The sequence below is a fragment of the Balearica regulorum genome, chromosome 1 (assembly GCF_011004875.1).
Source record: "Balearica regulorum gibbericeps isolate bBalReg1 chromosome 1, bBalReg1.pri, whole genome shotgun sequence".
In the NCBI taxonomy this organism is placed as follows: Eukaryota; Metazoa; Chordata; class Aves; order Gruiformes; family Gruidae; genus Balearica; species Balearica regulorum.
This window is the reverse complement of record NC_046184.1, coordinates 89,914,912-89,927,889: the sequence shown is the minus strand read 5'-3', so window position 1 is coordinate 89,927,889 and position 12,978 is coordinate 89,914,912.

Genomic DNA, 12,978 nt, shown 5'->3' with positions numbered 1-12,978 from the left:
AAACTGGTCACTCAGTTTGAGCTGCCATCAATAGCGGCTTAATTACAGAATCACAGGATTTTTCAGATTGGAAGAGATCTCCTGAGATCGTCTAGTACACTAAGATGGTTTCAAGACCATAAGTCATCTTAGGGGCATCAGTTGTGACTGATCTCCTGCCAAGCAAAGGAATAGCAGGGCTTGTATCCGGTTTAAAAACCACCCAACACACAGAGATGCTCTTTGGGAAAGCTCAGCAGATATTTATGTCCCACTTCCCTTAAGTAAGGATCTTTGTGTTTTGGTGCTGAAAAAAATGCCTGATGTCCTACATAATAAAAGCATATTAATAGTGGTTATCCTGAAAATGCAGCTGACATTTTGAAGGGAATTAAAGAAGGCATTTTGGATTTGACCAAGGTGATACCAAAGGGGAAGGCATAGATGCTTTGCTTTGGCAACACTATTACAAAAAATTCTATTCTGGCTAAAATGCAACTGTTTCCGCTAACTTTTTGGCCCAGTCACAACAATAAATAATCCATTACTCTGCCAGGTCTGTTTGGAGCCCAAAGTGAATTACTTGTTTCTTGGCTCAAACTTGAATCAGGAGATCCTCAGCTCAAGATAACTGACACTTTACCATGTAGCAAGGACTCCCCTCTGAGACATATAAACATTTTGTTTCATTGACTGATCTTTTTCTGGATTTATAGAACATGCCTTTCCCTGGAGCTCAGGTCATGTTTGCATAGTTGAATAAAAATGCCATAAATCTGCTTTTCAGCAGTAGAAAGCAATGGAGAATTAATTCCTCCTGGGGCCTCCGTAAGCATCTACTTAGCTCATTGCTGGACCTTATGCTATTCCTTTTGGGGTCAGTAGGGTCCTCTGACTTGCCAGGGTTGTTCAGCAATCCACACTGAAGGCTCTTTGCCTTTATGAACAAGGAGCTCCTGTAGCCAAGCCAAGCCAATAATGACTCATGATACCAGGTAATGGGACACCTCCCTGATACTTAGGCATAGCATAAAACATTGCAAGGGCTTTGTGCATCAGATCAGCTGCAGAGACTTATTCTTTGCAGTTCAGTCAGTTCATAAAAGAATCAAGAGTGGGGAAAGATTTTTGTGTTGATATAGAGAGATGATCCCAGGAGAAGGTCTTATCTCCCGAGTTAAGTGAAAACAGTGGGCTAAGGATGGAGACTACAGACCAGGGATTGCCACATACTGTAATACACAATATTAGTATCCCCCTACAGTAGATTGGAAACTGCTGTGAATATTCCTACCAGTGCTTAGTTGGTGGGTAAGTTCAATTTCCTTTCTATGGTCTTAAAAGAGCAACAAAGTTTGTATTAGCACTTCAACAACTACATTTTGACCTCTTGGCCCATCTGACCACCGGAGAAATATGAGAAAAGTTTTTAGCCCTTGAACAGCCCAAATGCTAATCCTTGTCATATTGTACTGTCCTTGTGGACTTCATCATCATTGGCTCCATTACACAAAGAGGGACATTTGGACTACTGTATCCAAAATCTTTCTAGTGCATGCATGAAACAGTCCTGTATCCTCTTGTGCTCTGTTAATAATCTGAATGATATTTGCTTGCTTTTATTTGGATGCAATGTCTGAGTCCTGTCTGGCTGCTAAGCAGACTTCTCCCAGACAAGTTTGAAATGCATTTGGCAGTTCTTTGCCCATATGTGCTCCCCCAGACATGCCTCCTAAAAATCACACAACTAGGCAGTTGCTCAGAAATCAACACGTGTTCCCCTCAGACATGACAGGTACTGTTAGCCTGTGACTTCAGCTATTTTAGCATAGTCAGATGCTACAAACTTGAGTCTAGTATAAAATAGCATCTAACTAGCTACCAACCCTCTATCAGTAATGAGATGGCAGTTTATTATGCTAGATAATAAACTAAACAGACTACTTCCTAATAGAAAAGCTGTTGCCTCTGCACTGAGTAAAAGAACAGCAGGGAACATACTAGAGACATAGTAGCCCAAGGAACTATATTTACTTAGTTTCAGGGCATACGAGAAGGTGATAAATTAGACAAAGTCTTGAGCTTAATACTGCAGGAGAGGCATTTTGATCATTTTCTCTCCTTCTCCTGCCCCTCCCTTTCACTCCCATCTCCCTCCTCCTATTTTCCTGCTGGAGGAGATGCATTTCCACAGCATGCAGCCTTTCCTCTCTAATAAACTTTTTCTTCTATCATCAAGATGAAAGCTTTGAAAGGGATGGCATTTACAGAGAACGCTCTAACCTGTGCTGCATACTCCTCAGGAACTGGCACGGTGCAGGACCGACGAAGCTTCTGAGTGAAGCCATGTGGCAGCTTTGCCACAATGAAAGTCTGGGAGGGCTGGAGCCACAACGGCTTCTAGTCAACCAAACATGACTATCTCTGACTTCCCTCTCAGTATCTGTAATTGTCCTAAGCCAGAGTCCTAGGAAGCAAAAACAAAAAAATAAAAACCCAACCCAGAGATGTGAAAACTGTGGTGTATGAAGGAAGAAAGGGAGAGGGAGCAATGCAAAGATGGGAGTAAGGGACTGAGAGAGAGAGAGAAGGCAAGAGATTTATTCAGCATTTCCTTGTCTGTCTCCTCCACAAACTGAATCACAGAAGCATGAAAGTAGATGTATTGAATCTCAAAGGAAATAAAAGAAGTGGAAAATTAACTACTGATGAAAAAAAATAGCTGTGTCCAGGGATTCCTGCATATCAACTCCAAGCTCCCTCTTATCAGCTTAGAATAGAAAAGGCCAGGGGACTGGGGAGGAAAGGTCAAACGTTGAGGGAAGACACAGGCAAGGGAAAAATGAGAGCTAACATGGAAATCAAAGCAAAAGAACAGGACAGAGAAGAGCTGATCCCGTTTCAGATGATTTGCATGCACTGCCCTGAATGCCATTTCCCCATTTCAGCATCACGAATGGGTGAAGTTGGCTTAAGGCTGAGGCTTAGAAAAGCCACACCACTTTCTGCCGTTCTTTCCCCCACCTCCTCTGTTTGGCAACAGGTAATAACAGTGGGCCGGGGAAACCTCGTAACAACAGCAGCTGCTGCCATCTGCACCGCACACAGCCGAGCCAATTGTGAGCTGCTGCGTGCCAGGTCTGAACTGACCTCAGGAGCTCTTCCCTGCTGGTTGCTAATGGCTTAGACACTGTGCACAAAGTTGGCCTGTTTAATTCTGGCTAGATCCTGGGCCTTGCATTTTCCTGTATCTTACACTGTTTTTTCCCTTTATTAGTCTTGAATAAGTTTTGACCTTATTCACTCCTGGGCTTCCATATCCACACTGACTTGGGTGGCCACCTCAGGTTTCCAGAGAATGAGGGGTAAAGGACAGCCTCCACGTATTTTTCTGATCACAGACAGGTTCCTGCCATAGTCTCATGGGAAATTGCTAACAAAAGACTGGAATAAGAGTATAGTGTTACTATTGCCCACAGGTAGCAAATATACAGGACCTTAAAGATTGGCTTCTAATGGAAGTAAAATTGGTGGCCCAAGCATATTCCAATCAAACAGCTCCCCACACGAATGCCCTCCACCCCCACATTACATACCAATCACCAACAGTGTGCAAAGCCAACTCCTTTTTAGACATCTCCACCGAACCTCAAAGCCTGGCTCCCAGTGAGCAACTGTGACCCCAAAATTGCCTTCATCTGGACAACAATCAGCTATTCAGATTGCTTCCTCAAATCAGTATAACCAAAATGACAGCAACATCATCTCTTCCAAAGACTGAATATTTACTCGCAGTCAGCCAGGGCCAAGAAAGAAATACATAAAGATAGGACATACCTGGGGACACACCGGTGACATAATTCAGCAATATTAGTTGTCCAAATGCAGACTAAACGACAACCTCTTACAGAAAGAGCTAACAACATTTAAAGACGAGAACAAGACAAAAGTATGTGGGGGGAAAGCAGGACAGATGGGTTAACAAACATAATAGGATGTGCATAATTCTCAGCTACTCAGGAACAGTAATCACAAATCACCACCTGCCCAGCTACTATCAGATGGCAGGTTTGCCTCTTCGCATTCAACAAATCTGTTTCCTGTGTATGCATCACAGTCAGGCTCGGTGCATTCACTTACCAAAGTAACTTTTCTTGTCCTACACAGTCAGCTCAGCTCTGGGAGAAGGAAGAGGAGTTTACACCTTCCTATACAACAAATTATTTACTGTGTTCAAATCAGCTACATCTGTGTAAAGCAGCTGAAGCAAGGAAGCTTTCAGCATACTAATGCACCTCATTTTGGCTTACAGAAACTTTCACTTTATGTGAAGCTTGGCTTTGAAACTACATTTAAGCACTGAAGAACTTGTTAGGAACTGCATTTCACTCAAGTGGAGACTATTTGCTGTATTGGATCTGGCTGAGATGGAGTAAACCACCACATTTGCTCTTTTGGTACCAGAAGGAAATAAACGTGTAGCCCTGCAAACTCACTGGAACTGCCACGTCACAAAACAGAGGCTGCCATCAGGAGAGGCTGTGCATAACATTTCTGAGCAGAACAAAAATTCCATTTGTGAGGATCTGAGTGAATTTGGGTCAATTTTGACAGACACTTCTGGATGAAATAAAAAAGCGAGGTGTGGAGAAAGATGGAGAAATCTCAGGATAGTCAGATATTTTCTTTAAAACTGCTGAAATTATGTTACCATTTTTTAAAACAGTACAGTCTTAAAAAAAAAAAAAAAAAAAAGAAAACTTTTACAAGAAATGAGTTAACTTCTCCCCAAAATGAAATTAAACTTTTCTTTTTCAGTTTTGGATTGAACAAGTTACTTCTGGTCAATGGAACCTACCACTCTTTTTTCCTTCAGCTTACTTTATTTTTTATTTGTTTTTTGTCCAGCCATCGAATTGAAAAAATCCATTATTCACACAACTCAATCTGAAATAAACAAAAGAGCAAACCAGCTGTAGACTCCTTAGATTATGAATTAAAATGTCAGGCTGTGGGAGACATGGCAGAATATTCCATTGTCAGAGAATCACATACTATATAATCCCTTAATTATAACCAAACCTTTAGCAGTAGTTTCATGTACTCATAACATCACTGGCTTTCAGGTATCCTGATTCTAAGCTGAACTCCCCATAGAGCATTAAGGGCACATGTGGCGAGCAGTAGGTCTATGAGATGATGGTTATCTAAGTCATCTAATGAAAAAAAGGAAAACATCTGTCGGTGAGAAGGAAACTTGCAACCCTGGGAGCTTTCATCGTGGGACAGTGACATTGCTGGCTTGTCTCTAAGGAATACCTCAAGAGGGAATTCTCCATAGGAAAAAAAGCAACAATAGGAGGAGACTGCTTATTTGCCAAGTAGGCATAAGAGTATGGAGAAAATGGGACCTGGGCTTCAGGTGACACGACACCCTGGAGGGAGCCCAGTCAAGAGCACAGCAGCAAAGAATCTGCACAGCTCAGAAAGGCTGACCTAATTTGCCTCTCCTTTCCCAGAAGTCCTGCATCCACAGCAGCTGAGAGATGTGCAGAATACGGGCACCAGCCCAGGGCCTGCATCCCATATTAAATAGGCAAAGGACAGCCCATTCAACATGGAGGTGTAAGTTCCTCCCAGCTTTTCAGCAGCTTATTGCAAGTTATCTTCCCTCACTCCCAGAAAGGCTTCTCCTGGCATGGATTTAGCCCTGTCCAAGCAGCCAGGTGATCAGCACTGCTTTTTAAGCCTGTGCTGGCCAGAGGGATAAGGGAGACATTCTTCAGGCTTGCTCGCTCACTCACCACTGGGCCGTGGCAATTTCTCGTTATCATTGTCCGTGAGCCCGAGCTCACAGAAATGAAGAAAGTGGAAGTTATTTTCTGCTGTTGTTTTGACTGTGAAGTAGAGCGGAGCCTGGACTTCATTCTCAGGGCGCTACAGGGTCACAGGCGGTGCGTAGACAGCACAATCTCTTATCTCTCCCCAAGGCATTGCATACAAGAAAGAAAAGAGACACACAGCACTGTCCAGGGTTCATTGCTTTTGGCAAACTGCAATGGCATCCCAGAGGTAAGCGGCTTCCTGAGCCAGCACAGTTGGAAATACTGGCTCAGAGGTGAAGCACCGAGCCACTTTGGCACATGCCCAGTGGGCAAGACAGCCACGAATCTGCAGCTAGGCAGATTTGGACTAGCAATGTTTAACAGCAGGGGTAATTACCTTGTGGGACAGTGTGCCAAGGCTTGTGGGGAGGATTTCTTGCAGGGATTTCTTTAAACCAAGACTAGATTTTTCTGATCTGTGGTTCGAACACAGCACCCAGGATTTGAGGTAGGAATTATCACAGAGCTACCCCATAGCACTGTATTATGCTGAGCAGTGGGGTTGATGAACACTCGGTCTTCCTTAGCCCTTCCTACCAAGCATCCTGTGCCAGACTCTTCCATAATCTGGGGATCCTCATCACACAGTGACCTCAGTGTGAGGAAGTCCAGGAGCATGGGTGATGAATATACAGGATTATCCCCACTATGGATTTTATGAGGGCTTTCTGTATTCCTCCTCCATGTTTGAGCCATCGGAGTATCTCGGGAACTCTTATCCTCTCTATTGTCTTCCAGTGTTATAGAAACCAAAGCAAATCAACCTATCTCAGCTGGCTACCATACTGAGATTTCTCAGACATTCAGTAAGTGAACCCAATAGCTTAAACCCCACTGCTCAGGAGGGACAAGATTGTACCCCCTTCTGGATCTCACTGCCAAGGCACCTGGATGAACTTAGTTCTCTTCTCACTAAGACACAGGAGGAAAGAAAAACATAGCAACATCACAGCTCCCCTTCCACCCAAGAACCTGGTATACCCACTGGGGAGGTGGAGGATTTAACAATAGCTTTCCTTCCTTTGTGATTCAGAGAAGTCTGGGGAGTGTTTAGTCTCCTTCTGGCGTGCTAGAGTTTCTGGCTTTTGACCATTTGTTACAGAACTGAACATCATCATGCACTGGGAAGTGCTCTGCTACAGAGAGTTTGGGGGATACTTCTGGACCCTTCAGTTATTTTCTACCAATCCTGTTCTACCACCCCATTGCTGCTAGAAAGAGCAAGAGCTGCTGACCCCTGCAGAACCTTCTAGCCTGGTGCTCCACTGTTGCCTGATCATCAACTTACAGTTGGGTAAAGAGGAAGAAGGAGATTTGCAAACATTCTCATCAAATCCCACCTGCTGCCTGGCAATTAAGGCATTTTTAGTGTGTGAGGGGGTGAAATCTGCACTGCAAACAAGACAAAGATAGGATTTGAATCCCAATAGATCTATTCCAGTGGCTCTGTAGCACCCCTGCTGCTGGGGTAAGCATGTAATTTGGTGCAATCTGTCCCCTTGCTTGGAGGGCTTCCTTACACTCTGAGCATGATCTGATCTCCTTGCTCAGGAGCAAGATAAGACCGTCAGGCAAGATAGGCAGGTAAAGAAAATCCCTGGGGATTGTGATTCTAACTTGTGACGGCCAAACCAACATGCTGCACAAATATGTCATTGGAGTAGCTGGTAAGAATAAAAATAGCCAGGATGTTTATGTCTGCATTCCCCACAAACTGCCCACAAAAATCAGTGGCTCAATAAAACACTGACCCATTGAAAGACACTTGCAGATCACTGAAGATTACTTCACTCACTGCTTCCCCTTGGGTGGCTGAAGCCATGGACTTCACCTAAGCCCTGCTCTCTCAGGTGAAACTCTTCTGAGGAAGACCTACAGAGCTGCTGCTATCACCATCCTGCTCCTCAGGCAATGGCTCATCTGACTCTGGTATGTTCTCAGAGAGCAGGCCTCCTTCACCTTTTCCTCCAGCCGAGCAATACATCTCACCCCCACCCTGTGTCACTGCTAGCAGGCTTGATGGGAGGGCTACATCTTCCTGCCCTCAGCTGGCTGCTCTTGGGAGGGAAGGAAGCTCTCCCAGATGGATTTCAGCAGTTCTCATGAGTATTTTATGGTCCTTTACTGATTTACAGCCAGTTCAGCATTCTTGTAAATGGCCATAAATTGGATTGAAGTCATAAATCATAACCAGAGAAAGAGAGACACAGTCTCCGAGTCCCAGCTCAGGCTAAACCAGCCTCTATGAATATATGGAAGAAACCCGCTCCCTCAATCAATACACACAGCTCAGGCTACAGTGACGGTCTGCAGGGTCCACCCCCATTCCTCTTCCACAGGGCTGTAACAGTAGTTACATACCATGTGATGCGCTAAAAATACCTTCCTTCCAACATACGTAGGGGTTGTCCCCACCACCTCAAGGTCTGAGCACTTCATGACCTTTCCTGTACTTGCACGTTCACACATACATCCCTGCTGCAAGCAGGGGAGGGCAAACTGTCACTTTTCACACCAGGCTCGCAATTTCTTCACACAGATCATCAAGGGGAGTTTCCCACCCCACATGCTACCTTTGGGAGGTGACTGCCTTCTTTCTCCAGGGAGACTGGCACAAAGTTGTAGGTTGTTATTCTGTTGAAACACCTGATTTATTCCACACAGGGCACTGAGAGCTGAAATGTCTTGCTGACACTCCACAAGCCTGGCACCTAAAATCTAGGGGTTTGTGTCTTTCCCTTTCGTTTCCCTAGCTCATTTTTAGAATCTAGCCTGTAAGCATTTCTGAAAGCATCTGACACAGCTGCTGTAAGCTGGACCCTTCCTATTTCTGTAGCTGACTGCAGCTCAGGAAAGATAGGCTGGTTCTTCCCGCCTCCTTAACACAACAACCAAACACCATACCAGCCCTAAACTTCACAGGGCAGGAGGCATCAGCACAACAACCAGCTCACTCCACTGCTTTCCCTTGCAGCTCACCACAACCCTTCCTGCAGACGCCAACACGTAGCAAGCCTAACCTACCGCCCTGATAGGCCTTCTGAGGTCCTGAGGACTGCCAGCTGAGTTGCTTTGGCCCCATCCTCTAGGCAGAGCCTCCTGATGGACATGAACCTCAATGTCTTCCCTGCGGGCTTAAAGAGCTCCTGCTGCTTCTAGCACAGTGGGAAGAAGTCCTACCACACCTACAATTAATGAGCTGTTTTGCTTGCTTAAAGGCATGTGAAAAGCTACTGCAAAGGCCTATCCAGTACTACCTGCATAAGAATTACAGCCTCAGCATTATGATCCTGCAAAGAATTGTGGTGTTGCCTAGCTAGAAGCCAAGGTTTCAAACCTTGTTCATACAGCTAGTGAACCCTTCTCAGGTCCATTTGGTTCAGACTTAGTTATGTTTCTTTATTATTTAGCCAGATAGATTGGCTTAAACTTATATATGCATCTGTTAAAATGGAATTATGTGCCTTGCTCTCTGTATATTCTGTATTTAAATACAAGTCACTGGTCAATTGCCAGTGTGAAGGGAGGATGACCTCACAGTAGAGTACCCTATAAAAAATGAACCACCACTGATGATGTCATTTTCTAATAGTCTGGAAATTATCTGCTTGCTTATGCAGCTTTTCATTAATTAATCATCTTGCTGTTACTTTGTGCCACCTGTTCACTTGTATCTGCTTCTTCCTCCCCCCCCCCCCCTTGTCTTATTTTAACTTGTTTGTGTATTCCTGTCTTTGTGATAACACCTCAAAGCCCTGGGCTGGGACTAGCTTCCTATTGCCCTGAACACAATACAAAACACAAAGATATTCCTATTTACATGTGGGCAAGGGTGACTGTTTCTGGAGTTCTTTTGGGTTTTATCCCAATACGTTTCAGCAGACAGTCCAGGCACTATTTTCAAGGGTTCTGTCAAAAGATTTTTAAGGGTTCTATCAAAAAGGGTCTAAAAGTAAGCCCCAAACTGGTAGGTTAGAATCTCTTTAGAGGACTTGCATCTCTGTGGGAGGAAAATTAAATATTTTTTTAAAAAAAAGAGAAAAGAACAAAAATCATAAAACCTTGGAGAGAAAAACCACAATTGTTTTGCTACAGTAAATAATACCATGATTAATAGTAATGGTAATAATAAAGTCATAATTGACCTGTAGTTGCTTGCCAAGACTCTAAAGAAGAGTCATAGTAACTTTACCATTTATATCAGCATTCAGATTCTTGGAAGAACATGCTCTTTCAAAGCTGCATTTAGCTGGTAATGCTAATACCAAGGTAAAGTATTGCCAGCACATTGATTGTTGAGAACAACTCAGGAAATTGAGAGGAACTAAACATTATTCCTACCCTTACTGATTACTATTATTTTCCATTAGACACTTATCATTGTGTCATGATTATTTTGTTTTGGTTTTGTTTTTGTTTCATCCATTTTTTTACTCTAAACTGCAGGTCTGATCACCTAATCGCATACCTGTATGCAGTACCATGAGCGGGACACATCATAGAAAACGAACAAGCTAACCCAGAACCAATGACATCATCACAGTACGGAGCCAGAGCTCATCTGCCTTGTCACACAGCAGGGATCTGTGACTTGGCCACGAGTCCCATGGACACACAAATGCAGCTTTGAATCAGTTCAGAGCTTCTGGATCAAGGACCATGGGAAGCAGTATGCATCCTGCGGTTCAGGACCTGGGTACAATCAAAACAGCTTGCTTGACTGCCTGGACTAGCAGTGTTCAACATATCCTAATTCCTTCCATCATAACCCAGATTTAGCTTTCCAGATGTCTCCACATGGCTCTCAACCTTCTCCTAACAGGAGAATGACAAATAAGTGAGTTTGGCTAATGGCTGAAGACCTCTTCTGGCACCGACATGGCCTGGTACATAACCATCACCACTGTTTCTACTTGAAGGGGCTGAGGGATGTAGGAGGCACATCACTGGCACACACACACCCACAAGCACACACAACCAGACACTGCCTACATGGCGATGCAGTTCGCAGGTGTAAGGCAGCGGATCTCAGAGGTACAATCCAGTTTCAGTGGCTGTAAAGGCTAAGCCACTTTGCCATGAGTCATTTGTCCAAATGATACCAGCAAATAAATCCTAAACCTTACAGGTCAACAAACTTGTATTTTTTCTCTGTGTTTCTTCAGTGGAATTCTAGTCCAGGTGCTTCTAAGGGGCTTCTATTTTAGTACTAGTCATAGTAATAATAATAATAACAATAGCAACATCAACAATAACAACAGTTAATAGCCAGTGGAGTAGCAAAAGCAGAGGCAGAGGTGTTCGCAGGTTCTTTTGGACTTCATTTTCTGAGCAATAGAAGATAGGAGTAGCAAAATCCACAAGGTGACACCAAATCATTAAGGTCAACCAAAGTAAAGGGACTCAAAAAAATCAAGTGTGATGGTAGTTTCTCCATAAATCTCCTGGCTAGGATGTCACCCTAAGGCTGAATAGAAGCTTGCAATGAATTCCTATCCTTAGAAATAGTTGCCCTTCACTGGGTACTGCTGAATCTTTCCTGTCAGAGAAGATTTATCCATGGGAAATAATTAAAAAACTATTCAGAACTTTCTTCCTCTTGGAATGGATTAAATTACATTAATTAGCAGAGGGTGGGGGGTTGGTTTGTTTTTTTTTTTTCTTTGCCTCCAAGGACAAGAGACACTTGTACTTGCCACAAGGTCTTCCTTCACCCAAGACCTATTCTTGCTACTTTAAATGATATACATTGTCCACAGTGCTAAGTGTGACATCATTTTCAGAAACAAAGTGTCTCCCTCCCTCTTATTCTCTCGCACATATGGTATCTCAAAAGGCAACGACAGACTATAAATTCACACCAAGGTTATGGAGACATTCAACAGAGAGGAGGGAAAAGTTGGCTTTTTTTTGATGGTCCTCTCTGTGAACTGTGAAGAAAACAACCAGTGCGATCATCAGAGTCACTCAGCAAAACAGTGATATTAGAAAAGCTATTCACAGCAAAGTACAGTCTAGTGCTTTTCTGTTTGTGATGTCTTTCAGCCTTCCTTTTGTCTAAGTTTGTTTAAACCAACAGATACTCTAGCTCTGTTTTGCTCGAGATGTCCAAGAAATAATGCTTCGTGTCTTTTGGATCCAGTCATAGTCTTATGGGTCAAATCCAACGTTGGAATTGGTTCTCTGTTTCTAGCTGCTCACTGACGCCTGCAGAGCTGGCTCAGGTCTGTAGCAGGTATCTCTCCGTTATGTGCAACGCCACTACACAGCTGTCTGGAAGAAGATAGCCGATCCCTTTGAGCCCAGGGCATCCTCTGGGTGCCTCAAAGCTCATGTTCCCAGCTGCCATCCACCCCTCTATTCCCCTCTGTTGCAGTGCCTGTAAACCAGAGAGCGCAGCTGTAGCTATTGCAGGGCAATAAAAATATCAACATAAATGGTGCACAGCAGAAAGTTAGGACCAGGCGCTATGAATGTATAAAATGTCGTTGTCCTGGTACTCATGTATTCTTTATAGTCATCTGGTAAGAGAAAGAGGTTTCAACGCAGCACCAGTGCCCTCTTTAAACATCGTCTCCACTGCAACGCTGGGGTTTCCCAGGCTAGCAGGGAGCGCGGAGGTCAGCACCAGTTCCGCAGCGTGGGACTGCTGGAGCAGAGGCAGGGCCAGGCAAGTGGGGCACCGGAGTGGGTATCTCTGCTGGCAGGCAGCTGCCTGTACTGCGAGGGGAAGTGGCAGGCAGTGAGAGTCACCGCGCTGCCCAGCACTTCCCAAAGATCCAGGCACTGTTTTTCTGACGAAGGGCTTCTTTGCTTGGCAAGCGTGGGCAGGGAACAGAGCCGAGGAGATTAATTTCTGCTAGCCCTGTGTTTCGCAGTCCTTTTTTTAATTGGGGTAAATAGAATAAGAATGACAAGTGCAGAGTGATGGTTTCGATGTGCTATTTGTCTGGTGAGGAATTTGTGAAATATGTGTTTTTCTGTAGAGAGTGCATGGCTGTAAAGAAGGGCCAGAGTCAGCACAACCTCAGAGCGATGGAGAATAAAGCATTCTAGTTTTGTGGCCATTGATCTGATGACACTGTGGGTAATGGATGGACAAGGTTAGTCTCAG